Below are 14042 nucleotides of genomic sequence, written 5' to 3' on the forward strand. Positions count from 1 at the left end.
CTCACTCACATAATTATTATTTATGGGACACCTACTATCTGCTTTGCACAGGTTAAGTTCTTGGGATCTATGTCACACAGTCAGAACAGAGTTTATTCCTTGGCTAAGATTACATCCTAGAGCAGACATGGGAAGACAGAAAAATCAGTCAACGTCAGTCATAGTTGTGACACATTATTTTATTTTAAAAAGCAGCCTCAGGGAATAAACAAGGCCAGCACCTCCCTTATAGATATAATGGTTAAGCCTCTCTTAGAGAAGGTAACAGTTCTATACAATGAGTAAATAAAGGCACTAGACACTGGGGCTAAAGGAAGAAGAGCTGAGGCAAAGAGAACATGTAAACATGGCACTCATGTTTGGACATGTCTAGCCACAGAGAGAAGGCCGGTGGGACCAGAGTGGAACAAAGGAGTGACGGGCAGAGGGAGGTGATTTTAGAGGGAGCCCACCACCAAGTACTCCTTCTTTCTTCTCATACCGCCATTATTATTCTTAAGGGAAAGTAGAAATTGCTAGCCATGGATGTGCCCACAGATAAGCATAGAAATCATAATTGAATTTCTCTAGCTCCTCGTCGATTGCTGGGCTCCTGGGGTAGCCATAAATACTTTGCAGACTCAAGCTACTGTTCTGTATTCAGCCTATAAAACCCTTCCAGGCTTGATCTTGTCACCTATCCCTGCATTCTGGTGCCCAGTACTGTATCTGGCAAGGAGCTGCTGGGTACCGCCCCCTTCTCATGAGGTCCAGCGGAGAAACAATTCACAGACCAAACGTCACTGGTTCTTCAGAGAGTGAGGCAAAGCCGGGCATGTGTTCATAACAACAAACAGTATTAAGTACATGAGCATTTCGGAAAGAACTGACACACGTGGGCGGGGCAATGGCTCCGTCAGTAAAGCCCAAGTGGGCGGACCTAAGTGTGTCTGCAACGCCCAAGTGTTGCAGTTTGCTTTCTGTTGATGTGATCCGTAACAGGACTGAGAGCAATTTGAGGGAAAAAGGCTTATCTCATGTTACAGGTTACAGTCCCTTCCTGAAGGGCGTCTGAGCAAGAGCTGAAGGCAGGAGCCTGAAGCAGGGATCATAAGGAATGCTGCTCATTGCCTTTCTCGGTGCCTTACTCTCGGCTGCATTTCTCATACAACTCAGGACTAGCTGTCCAGGGGTGGCACTGCCCACCTGGGGCTGGCCCTCTTACACCAATCAGGGACATGTCTCCCAGACTTGCCTATAGACCAAAATGCAGGTTCCGTCTTTACAGATGACTCACTCTAGTTTGTGTTAATCATCACAGGTGCCAATTCAAACTCTTAACTAAGTTTAGCAAAACCCATGATTAGATTGAATTAGATTGGCTACATGGGAATGGATTGCTGAGGAAGGGTGTGTGTGTGTGTGTGTGTGTGTGTGTGTGTGTGGTGTGTGTGTACCAGTAGGCAGAGGCCAGAGGTCAACCTCAGGTGTCATACATCAAGAGGCAGGAGACCTGTCTTTCCAGGAAGGCTCTCTTACTGGCTGGGGCTTGCTGACTGGGGAGACTGGTTGCCTCGCCAACCACAGGGACTCCATCCACTGTTTCTGGCACCCACACATTGGGGCTATACGCATGCACCACCACAGACTTTTGGTAGGGGGCGCTCTGAGGACAGAGCTCAGTTCCTCAAGCTTGAGAGACAAGGATGGATCCAGCTTCCTGCTCCTGAGACTTTGAGACATGGAAACCCTTCCACCGACTGCCTCTTCAGAGCTCGACACGGTGCTTGTCTCTCTCTGTTCCTCATCTGGCAAACGTCAACGCCAACAGAACACACATCTGCACCATACACACCGACACTGTAGAACGTTCTTGAATGCATTACATGCATTCCAGATATTCCATATGCATTATACGTACTTTCTTTATGTGTACACCGGTTACTCACAATCCATATTATACATTTCTAGCCTCACAAGAGATTTGTCTCCTACACAAGACATGTAGAAAGGGTGTCACCTTGATTCTGCTGGCAATTCTGGTCACTGTTTACAGCCCCATATCTTAAATGCCACAGGTATATAAACGATTTGTTAATGGTGTTGTAGGTATCCACAGCCTCCAGCCCCTTCATTATAATGACATCTCATTCATTGAGTAACTTACCTGTCCATTGAACCCTGGACGCAGCGTCTGCCCTGCTGCTGCCCTGTGTGGATGGAGGAGGCTGCGAGGGGGCAGGACAAAGCTGAGGCACAGTAAAGCAGGAACATATCGACTGACACACCCCTACTTTTCCTTAGTGAGGCTTGTTCACACTCTTGTTATACTCCTGGAGAATTCAGAAGGCAAGTGGTGAACAGCTAAGATGGGGTGTGGTCCCTCTGATGCAGGAGATTTCCAGGGATACGTAAGTTCACTTGATGTTTCTAAGAACCCCTTTCACAGAAGCATAAGAAAGTTTCAGAGAAGTCAAGTCATTTTCTGAGAGTCACACAGCCTCACAGGTTTCAGAGCAGAGGAGACAAGCCCAGCTTTTTATTAAAGGTCCTGATGCAAGGTCCTAGCCAACAAGTTCTCATTACAGCCTTCCCAGCGCCATTTGTTTAAGTGAAATACACGTCACATTCCCAACTTCCCAAATTCATAGCAAATCTGCTGGCTTAATAACATATTCTGGGACCTCAGGCAGTATCATTTCATAATAGATTTTTGGCCTCTAGGAATTGTCCAGTCCTACCTGCTTCATCTGGATCTCAAAGGCCGGGAGAGAAGGGATGATCCAGGCCACCTGTCATCCTTTCTTAAAGAGATGCCTGTCTCAAAAGGAAGCTGCAGATAGAGAACGAGCCATTGGCCTGCATGTGGCCCAACCCTAGGGCTTCCCAAGCAGGCTGACTGCTGCTGTGGGACATGAGAGGACACACGGGAAGACTGCAGAAAGGACGCTGTGTGCTGTCCTCCAGACTCCTGTTCTTCCCCACAAGGCCGCTGGTGTGAGGCGTGGCGTGCTCTGGATTTCCCTGCTCCCACACTGCTCACTGCCTTTCTTCTATTGTCGGACAAGCACCCAGGTCCGACAATAGACTTGGGCTGAAGTTGAGGAAACACGAGAAGGAGGAACAAGGACCAGAAACCGTGGCGGCTGAACTCTTTGAGGGTAAAAGTGGCAACCAGTGCAATTTTAAACACCTTTTAAAAACTCCATGTCAACTGGATATCAGGAATGAATTTTAAATCTATCACCCTGCCCAGGGCCGCCAATAGCAAAGACTCCCTCGGGGCCCAAGCAGTTTAGCCTACAGTGTTCCCAGAGCTAAGAAAATCAAGTGTCGAAATCCATGTCTTCACCTTCCCTAAAAATGGAAGGATACGTAAGCCAGTTTCTATTTTTGGTCAAGGCACCGAAGTCAGCCGAATGTGAGCTCTGGGATCGTAATGTAACATCTCTTCCAACAAAATGCCCTCCCATTGTTTCTGAATGTACAGGAGTGCCGGTATATTAATAATATTGAGAACCCCTTGTTGGAGAATTATGTCTTCCAAAGAATATTTGGGAAAGTCTGGCTCTAGTATTTAGGGATAGAATTTGTCAAGATGACTTTCGACAGTGAAGTAAGTCCCACTTCTTTGGTGTAAATTGAAGGTATTCGGGGAGGGGAGGGATTGGGGTGGGGATGGGAGGTGGATGTTGACTTCTTCCTTAGGCAAGGATCAGGTACTGACTGCTTCCTGTCTGTTGTCATTAAGGATGGTGGAAAGGATCCCTGGGTCACTTCTGATCTTTAGTCCAGGGAAACACATGGACATAGATCAGCTTATTCGGTTGTCCTGCACAGTCTTATTCCCAGCGGTTCAGATGTGTGCAGCTGAAGGTGGGGAGGGGCCCCACTGTCCATTCTTAACTACCTTTCCTACGTGAAACCCATGGCACTCTACCCATATCTCCCCCACCACTGAGCATGCTGGGTATGGCTCCATGGGACCCTCCTGTTCTCTGTGTTTTTACCCCACTGGGTTAGCCTCCATCCTGTGTGCACTGTCCCCAGGTGTGGCGATGTGCACGAAGAAGATGGTGCCCACAGGTAGTGAAGCCACCCTCACTGCAGCAGTGGGGTCCCCACATTGATCCTTCCCAGGCAGTGCTTTTTATTGCTGCACAAACGTTAACTTGAAGAAAGCCACCTGCTGCAGACTCACCCTCTCACTCATGTGTTCGAAGTCAGAATCTCTGTCACTCAGTGGGAGCCTGAGGCATTAGAGGTGCTGGGAGAAAGCAAGATTTGTTAACTGAAGAGCACACATGCCAGACACAGCCAGAGAGTCCAAAACAGAATCTGAAATGGACTGGGTGCTGCTGGGGTGGAACCAGTGGAAGCAGGTTGTAGGACTTGTCCTGTGGATGGAGATTCCAAGTGGGAGACACTCCAGGGTACAGAGTGAGCATCACCACACTACACAGAGGCTGAGGTTTGGCTATGGTTACATGGGAAGGGTCTTGCCTCAGTGCTCACTGGCCAATCTATTCCGTATCAAAAATTTTAAAAATTCTTTATCTTACCTATTGGTGAAATTATTAAGGCCACTCCACATAGTTAAAAGGGAGGTTTATTTTGTGGGGTAACTCACAAATGAGGGGATAGGTAACAGGGTCTGGGAAAGGTGTAGTGCAGTCCGGTGGTGTTCTCTGGAGAACTCTGCTCGGTCTACCTCCAGCGTCCAGGGTCCAGGAACCGAGAGAACTGGCCCATCCCGATCTCAGGTCTTCAGGGTCCTCTCTCGGACCCGCCTTGTAGGCTTGACAACTACCGAAGCCTCAGTGGGGGTTGGAACTTCCAGATCAAAGCTGGAATGGCTACCCACTACACTTACCAGAAGCCTGGTTGCATCCTGTAGAAGAATAAAAAGCTCAAAGCTGCTTTGAAATCGACAGCAGTGATTGCAGTTCTCATTCAGCGGTACTGCCGTGCTGGCTGTCTTGAGTTATTCACATGGCCACACCCTGGTGCAGGGCCACTCCAAATTGAGTTGTCTGTGCCCCCAAAATGCACAAGGTGAAGTTCGCAGGTTTTCAGAGATTCTCACTCTGCTTCTGGCGAGTCTAAATCTGTTCTCAGCTTCCTATTTATCATGTTGGTTTTGAACAAGAAGTTGGATTTTAGCCTAGTGATAGTGACACACACCTTTAGTCCCCGCATTTAGGAGGCAGAAGCAGGTGGATCTCTGTGAGTTTGAGGCTAGCCTGGTTTACAGAGAGAATTCCAAGATAGCCAAGGCTACACAGAGAAACTCTGTCTCAATAAACCAAGGGGGGAACAAAGCAGAAAGAAAAAAGTTTGATTTTTGTCTCTCATAACAAGAAGTTTGAAAATAGACATTTACTGGCCCTGACTGGTTCATACAAAATGTCTGGGGTTGGGTCAGACTCTTTGGTTTTCCTTTTCTTTCTTCATGTTTTTTTTTTTTTTTTTTTTTTTTTAGAAAGGGTCTCATGTAACCCAGGCTGGACTTGAACTCACTATTTCTGATCCCCTTGCCCCTACTTCCTGAGTTATGGGTTACAGACCTGTGATTACATACCTTATATGTATGCCAGGCAAGCCCTCTGCCAACTGAGCCATACTTACCTTCAGCTCTCGGATCAGAGTCTTTGAGACAACCTTCTGCTTCTGATCTTGATTCTGAGATAGAGCTGTCCTCCTGGCAGCCCTCCTTCTTGACGGGCTGGCAGGATAGAGAGGGGCCTTTTCTTATTGCGTGAGTAAGAAACACTCTGCTTCACATCAGTTGGATATCCCGCTGTTTTTCCCTTGTTGCCACTGACAGACAGACTTGATCACAAGTGTACATGTCCCTTGGCATAGCCAAGAAGAATTCTGCACCCACCCACCCACACCGAGCGCCTTCACTGTGCCCTGGGATGGCAGTGCTTATTTTGCGGTAGTGTCTCTCATTGTCTTGAAAGTCAGGGGAAATGTGTGACTCAGCCTAAAAGCAAAACAAACAGAGCAGTGATAAGAGAGAGGCGGGCAAGCCCGGAACTGCAAGGTGGGTTTGAACATCTTTGCACAGGCTGGCCCCTGGCCCTCGTTCTGATGTCAGCTTTTATCTTTCTTGTAGTTCAATGCCATCTTGTCACACTAGACTGATTCCTGTCCATACTTGCTTGCTCCTAAGATACAGTTTTCTCTCTGACATTACGGTGACCTGGAGCACGCTTCCTGAACTGTGAAGTGATTGACATGCCAACATTCATTCTCAACTCAAATATCACTTCCTCTTGGAAGCCCTCTGGGACTGTGACATGCATATTTGCCTACCTTCAACTAACTCATTTTTCGTCCACTTCGGACTCACTTTTTCAGAGAGCTTTTCCCAGTCTAAAAGTATCTTGCTTTTTTTTTCCTTTTCTTTTTGCTTTGGCTCTACATGTCCTACTGGACCCTGGGACTGAGAGCCTGAGGAACAGTGTCTGTCTTTGTGCACTTAGCTGAGTTCCTAAGGGCAGGAGGAAGGGAGGGGGCAGGTGGCATTAGAGAGGTACCTGGAGGGGCTGGCTCAGGGGTGGTTTGGCCAGTAAAGTGCTGGCCATGCAAGCAGGAGGACCCAAGTTCAGGTCTTTAGCATCTGCGTTAAATCTGGGTGTGGTGGCGTTGGCCTAAAGAACTAGCATTGAGGGGAAGGAGAGAAGCGAGGGGCAGGTCCCTGAAGCTGCTGGCAGCCAGTCCAGCCAATCAGTGAGCTTCAGGTATGGAGAAACCTCAAAAATAAGGTCAAAGACCCTAATGTTGACTTTTGGCCTACACCCACTCACATATACCTGCCATGCACATATACACACAGACACACACACACACACACACACACACACACACACACATGCACACGCACACGCACACGCACACCATGCCTTGATTCAAAGGAAGAAGACATCTTATTGAAAAGAACGTACTCATGAAAATACTGCAGATCCATAAGCCATAACCATGTGGCAGAGTTCACATGCTGACCCCACTTCTCTGCTCTGTGTGTACTACTGGGGGGGGGGGCGTGCACAGTGGACTCTCCTGTGCAGTCGTGGGTGGAACACTCCCATTATGTCAAGTCTTCGTACAGTCACCTGAGCTGTTCTTGGCAGCTGTTTTACGCATTCATGACTGTGGACAGAATGACAAAGCCATTTATATGTCAAGGAAAAAAAATCACCCGGTGATCTTCTGTGTATTGTCTTCCGAGAGAACCCATAGTTCTCAACACCTGCCAAACAAGAGCCCCTGCCAAGAAGATGTAGACACAAAAGGTTTGAAAGAAATCATGGAAGCAGAGATTAGAATGAAGTCTCTTCCTGATTGCCAGGACTGTGCAGGCCTGCTTCGGGCCACTCTGCACTTCTCTTCCACAAAGACAATGCAGAGACCGAGTAAAGCTGCTGGGATTCAGAGCAACACAAATAAAATGACTGCAGTGTTACCCGTGGAATGGTGACCTCACAGAATGCTACCTTGCCAACCACGGAGCCTTGGAACCTTACCCATAAGCCAAGAGAGGTCCTGATAGTGTCACCACCCAAGCAGTTGTCCCTTCGTGCATCCCTTTGACTGAAGAATATGTCCTCTGTGTCCCTGCCAACCAGCCAGAGGCAACGGAACACGCCCCCATTTGGGTGCAAATGCAGAGACCACTAGCCAGCCATCTCTGTAAGCTTGCAGCCAATGCCTCAGCAACCAGGAAGGGATTCATGCTTACACCTTCCTTTTTTAAAGTGGTCAGTGGCAAGTGAGTGGCTGTGTGTCCACATGTGACAAGCCTGCAGTGATGGAGCCAAGCAAGATGGTTACATGTCTTGACTTCGTTTATCTGTGTAAATCAGCTCTCATCCAAACGTGTGTTACGACAGAATGCTCCAAAACCATAGTTTTGAGAAATAAAAATGGAGATCACACATGAAAGGTGAGTTTACATTAAAGGAGAAATCTCAGAAGAAAATTCAAACCAAATCCCAAGCCACTAAGATTTCCAGGATAGAGAATTCAAAGGCAAGTATAAGAAGATCTATTTGGCAATGCACTAAAGAGACTGAGGCAGGGGAATTGCCAGTTCCATGGCAGCCTGAGCTGAAAAAAAAATGAGACTTATAAAACAAAATGAAACAAAATAAAATAAAACAAAAAAGGGGGGGCCCTGGAGAAGGTATTAAGGAAAACAGTGTTGCTTTTTCTCAAAACAAAACAAAATACCTCACTGAGAGGAACATGAATTAAGTTTAGCTGGTAATTTTCCCATGTGCCACCCAGTCCGCAGCCCCTCAGACCCAACTAAACACACAGAAGTTTATATTAATTACAAACTGTATGGCCATTAGCTCAGGCTTATTACTGACTAGCTCTTACATTTAAATTAACCCATAATTCTTATCTATGTTTAGCCATGAGGCTTGGTACCTTTTCTCAGTTCTGCCTTGTCATCTTGCTTCCTCTGTGTCTGTCTGGCGACTCCTAACTCAGCCTTCCTCTTCCCAGAATTCTCTTTGTCTGCTTATCCCGCCTATACTTCCTGTCTGACTACTGGGCAACGAGCATTTTATTTATCAACCAATCAGAGCAACACACATTTACAGCATACAGAACGAAATTCCACAGCAAGCAAGAAAAGAAAAGTCACTCAAATGGGCTTGTGAGAGATTTCATATTGGAACCAGGTGGCTAATGCTGTTCCCAGCAGAGGCTGGAGATGGTTAGGGAAAGGGAAGGTCAGAATAGACTTCTTCACACATCAGGAAACACTCAGGATTTTGTGGATCTGAACTTCAACTGCTTAAAAAACCTCTAGAGCTGAAAGAGTAATTTCTCCACTTCCAAGGATCTCTACAAGATTTTTTTTTTAGCCAAGGAGGGAAAAGGGTGAAATGTTTATTTTTACCAACTGAAGATTCTTCTGGTGATCTGATGATGTATGGGAAATCTTTTGTGTGCTTTCTCTTTCCCTCAAAAGACAAAAAGAGAGCAAGAGCCGTTCTCCCGATAATTGCTGGGATAGAGGGGGTGATGTAGGAGGTGAGGTGTAAAAGGAATGGAGACCACTCTATTTTTTCATGGCCACCTGTCCTCAAATCCCATTTTTCTTCTCAATAAAAACTCCAGTCAGGTTGTATTTTGATACCTGCCACTCGACACTCATCAAGTGACAAGACTGCTAGGCCAATATGTTCAGCCAGGAATACGCATTCTGAAGAATGTTCCAGAACGGCAGTGATCTCCCGTACACACTGGAGTCAAGCTCAGAGCTTTGCCTGCTATCGCCATGTCCGTATCCACCAGTCTACTTGCATTATTTCATGTGGCAAAGTCAATATGAGAATTAATAATAGCTTTCTGATCTACAAATAAAAGCACGCCACTTTACATTTTTGGCAGTGAGCTGGCATTTTGTCATTTAATCATTTCAGATCATTACACTGCAATACGGAATGTAATGACATGACACTCCTAAATGACAAACACTTGGTCTCTCCTGCTTGGGAAGGAATAATGTAATAGGAAGCAAATTATATCCTTAAAGGTTGCCCGTGTTCCACTCCCACCATTAGGTTGGAGACACTGAGCAGATACAAGGTGACCAAAAGGAGACTCTCCCCTCCAGATGTCCTGGGTGGGACAGAGACAGAGAGATTGTCATAAGGGGACAGAACTTTCCCAATGCTGTGAATGTCCTTTCCTCTCTAGAGCTCCACAAGAAAGGGCTGTGTTTAGGATTCCTTCTTGCTTTGAAAAGCAAACATCAAGAGATGGAGGTGAGGAGGGAGGAGGTGGCTGCTGCTTTTAAAGTATATCTCTATAGTTAGTTTTGGAAAAGATCGTATAGGAAGATGGCAGTCATAGAGTGCTTGCTATTCAAGTATGTGCATCTGAGTTTGATACCTAGAACCCGTGTGAAAATCGTGTGCTTTGTAATCGCAGCCCTGGAGAGTTGGAGACTGACTGAACTCTGGGGGCTTTCTGTCCAGGCAGCCTGGACAGAGTGTCCAGTTAGAGACCTTGTCTCCAAAACAAGGTAGATGGTCCCTATGTAGTGACACACACTGAGGTTGATCTGTGGCCTCTACACACACACACACACACACACACACACACACACACACACACACACACACGGGGAGGGGGGTGTTTCTGTCCATGCTTTTGCATTGCTCAGATTTCACTGGCATGCTAACAGAGTAAAGCAACTGTTCTTCAGTGGCCTTCCTACTCGGTGACTCTTGATTTGAAGACTCCCTTGAGGCTGCAGTCCAAGTCCCCCATGTCTGAAGTGTCTTCAGGGTGCCTGGAATTCCTTATGCCCAGTACAAATCTCACATGCCTCGTGAGAACCCACTTACAGTCATTCTCTGGAACAAGGGTACCGCCAGCCATCCATGCCAGAAGCCTTATGAGGTTGTCTGACTGATTCCTTCCCTTACACTTCCTCCAGACCTTTTTGATGCGACAGGTGACATATTGACTGTTGATTCAGCAAGGGCTTTGAACCTACCAGGAGGTGCTGTCATGGCCACCCAGTCACCCCACCTTCTAATTTACCTCTGTGATGGTTCATCTTATTTTTCAGCTTGAGAAGGTGTAGGATCACCATGGAAACAAACCTCTAGGCCTGTCTGGGAGGGATTATCATCTAGATTGGGCTGGGGTGGGAAGACTCACCCTAGATGTGGGGGGTGCAATTTAAACAGCTGGGCACCTGGGTTTAATAAAGAGGGGGCTAAGCTCTGGCGCTCCTCTTTCTCTGCTTCCTGACCACAAGTCCTGTTCCCATTGCTGTACCTGTGTGACAGAAACTAGCCCGCTGAACTGCGAGGCAAAACAAACACGTCCTTCCTTAAATTGCCTTTTGCCCAATATTCTAAAAATTATTTTCAATTGTGTGGTACCTGAGCCAAAGCTCTCCCCTCCAAGCACCTGAGCCAGAGCCCTCCCCTCCAAGCACCTGGGCCAGAGCCCTCCCCACAAAGCCATATGTCCATTTCCTGCATGGCTGCCAGTACCCTCTGCCAGGTTCGGACTCAATCTTCTCCACTGCTTTGCAGCTCTGTCTTAGTAACTCCTCTCGTCCCCGTGACAAAATGCCTGGCAGAGGAGGGAAAGATTTATTTGGTTCACAGTTTGAAAGGGAACAATCCATCACGGTGCTAACAACATGGAAATGGCATAGGACCATGGACCAGGAAGCCGGGCGCTTGGGCTGGAAGCAGAGTAGGCAGAGCTGTCAACTGTCCAGTGTCCACCTGCACACATCTGCCTCCTCCAGCTGGGCATCACCTCCAAAAGGTCTCAAAGGGTCCCCAAACAGCTGGGGACCAAGTCTTGAAACACATGCGTCTGTGGGAGACACTTCACATTCACACTCCTCCCCCAGAATACCCATCCACAGATGGGCCCGCGCAACCGCGCAGACCTGACAAGGGTCTCCTTGGGTCCAGACTCCTGGCCTCACTGTTTGCCTCAGACTCAGTTGCTCCTCTTATTCCCCTTATTCAACATGCTACTCTGAGTACCTGAAATATGTATCTCACCTCAGTTTACCTACCTTACTTGTGACCATCTTCTGGGTCTTGGTTCCAGTGTCGTCCCCAGGAGACATGATGCATGTACCACATTGTCGCCCTCCCAGAACTGTGAACGGGACCTCAGCCAGTTTCTACACATTCACCAGGTACTTGCTTGGTCAACGTCTCCTTTCCTCCAGTCTCCGTGGTCCACAATGGCAGATCCATAGTGATGTTTGCTCATTTTCTACTTCCAATATTAGCACAGAATCTAGTATATAGTTGCCACTCATGTAGTCAGTCAACAAACCAAACAGTTTGTGAGGTTAAGAGGTCAGCAGAGGTCAAGACTTTGCCAAGACCATTTGGGGGCTGCCTTTGCTGTGGAGTTTTGTAACTCAATCTGCTGTTAGAAAACAGGGTTTGCAGAAAAATTCTAAACTAGAGTGGTTCCCCCACCAAGCAGGGACATAAAGGCATGACAAGCCTCCCATATGCCTATTGATCCCAAGGCAAAAACTTCCCCTTGGAAATGGGGGTAGCTAAGACTGGGAGCTATTGCCATGTGTGTGCAATGGGGAGACAGGACGGGGAGAGCATGGAAGAAGGAGACAGTTCTCTTATGGGGTGGGGTGTTGAATGAGGAAGCAGAGTTTCACTATATAGCCCTAGATGGTCTGAACTCACTATGTAGACCATGTGAGCCTCAAACTCATAGAAATCTACCTGCCTCTGCCTCTTGAGTACTGGGATTAAAGGCATTCAACTCTTGAATCATGTGACTTAGTGAAAAATCCTTTACTGTGCGTTATTGTGATCATTTGGGACAATGGCCATCAACTGCGGGTAGTTGGCAATGACTTTGACTACTGGAGGGTAGTTGGCAAACTGAGGACGTGTTTTGGTTGTCATGGTCTGGTGGAGGGTGTTACCAGTACCTCATAGGCGAAAGTAGGTTGGCGTTAGGCATCTTGCAATGTGTAAACTGGTCTCATGAAAGACTTACATGGTTCAGAAAGTCACTGGCACCCAAGATGGGGAGTGAGCTGTGTAGGGGCATCCATGCAACTCATTCTCGGGGAGCCATGGAGCCTCTGTGGCAGAGGGGTCCCCAGCAGGAGTTTCCTACTGGTGTTCTGATCTTCATCGGTAGCAGACTTTCTGATAGGTGGGAGACACATCAGAGGAAGGCAGGAAGTGGGAGAGTGTTCGGTAGTTATTAACCCAGCTGTGGATAATGCACATCTTTGAGGTTGAGCCCAGTAAGGATTTCAAGAGCCTGCAAGACATAGGTTAAAGAAAAAGAGGGGAGACTGAGTGGCTACGACCCCCACTGCAATTCCCCTTTAAGCACAGCCTTGTAAATACCGATGATAGACTCCAACAGAACTTACTGGAAATTTCCCAAAAAAGCCTTGGAAAATAGACATGTGTGAGTGGTGGTAAGAAATTTACTGAAATGAACTGTCTGTGAACGAAGAATATGTGAGCAAAATAGATGTTTTATCTGTCATTTTATTCATAGAGAGATCCATTAAGCTTCTCCATTTCATGCCGCTCCTGTTTGGGGAAAGCATTTTAAGCTAAATCTTCATTTTCCTTTGGAAAAAAAAATCAGTATGGAAAATAGGCAACTTGACACCCTCCTATTCTCTATCTCAAGGAGATTTTTTTTTTTAAATCTCAGAAGTGACTTCTGAAAAACATTCAAGTGCGTGTTGCAGGGAAGATGGAATTGCAGTTAGATAAGAATTTAGGGGTACTTTTGACCTTTCCACGCAAGAAGAGTTGGTCACTGAACATCTGGATTCAGAGCAAGACAGGAAGTCCTGTGATGGACCAGTATGAATTGATACCTCTCATCATTTTATTGAGTGACTTTGATCTTCCACGCTCTGTGCCTGATGTACAGGAGGTAACAAATTTGAGTCTCGGACAATCTGTGCTCTCTAAGATCTTCACTCTGTTTTTGAAGTAGGAACATTTACACATAGTTAAATTATAGCACTATTAATTAAATTTTCTATCTCAATGCAATCAAATTACTTCTTTTGGCAGAAATGCGTGTGTTTAAAACGTAGCCACAGGTTGATTTTCAGAGGAAAACACTTAAAAGCTCCTGAGTGGTATCTCTGGGGTTACGCACAGACATTCAAAGGTTGAGTAACCTTATGGAGTGAACAAGAAAATAAGGAAACCGTATTCACTGTGTCATTAATGTGGCTTCTCTTGGGACCTGCCTTCCCTTCAGCTAGTGAATGAAGAACTCTGAACTGCTCTGGCCATCTAAGTGACTGCCATTCTGTTCTCACCATGAGGGAGACTCTGTTCTAAGCACTGGGAGGTCCTAGAGCTCTCTTGTCCGGGCATGGAAGAGTGAACTGTGTGCTGCCTTCCCACATCTGCATCCTGTGATGTCAGCATCCTGAAACTGGACTTGTGGCGGGGGGGGGGGGGGGGGGGGGGCGCGGGGGGGGGCGGTGTTTACACCATGGAAAGAGGAGGCTACACACCACAGCCTTTCCT

General features: G+C 46.9%; 1 long non-coding RNA gene across 1 annotated transcript; it reads right to left on the reverse strand.

Moving 5' to 3' along the window:
- Positions 1–4572: 4572 nt before the first annotated feature.
- On the reverse strand, positions 4573–7589 carry LOC121829173 (uncharacterized). The gene is made up of 3 exons (XR_006071966.2): positions 6933–7589; positions 5608–5968; positions 4573–4870 (listed from the first exon to the last, which is right to left on the reverse strand). It is a non-coding gene; the product is annotated as an uncharacterized LOC121829173 (long non-coding RNA).
- Between the last annotated feature and the right edge of the window lie 6453 nt (positions 7590–14042).

Source organism: Peromyscus maniculatus, chromosome 4, assembly GCF_049852395.1.
Source record: "Peromyscus maniculatus bairdii isolate BWxNUB_F1_BW_parent chromosome 4, HU_Pman_BW_mat_3.1, whole genome shotgun sequence".
Lineage (NCBI taxonomy): Eukaryota > Metazoa > Chordata > Mammalia > Rodentia > Cricetidae > Peromyscus > Peromyscus maniculatus.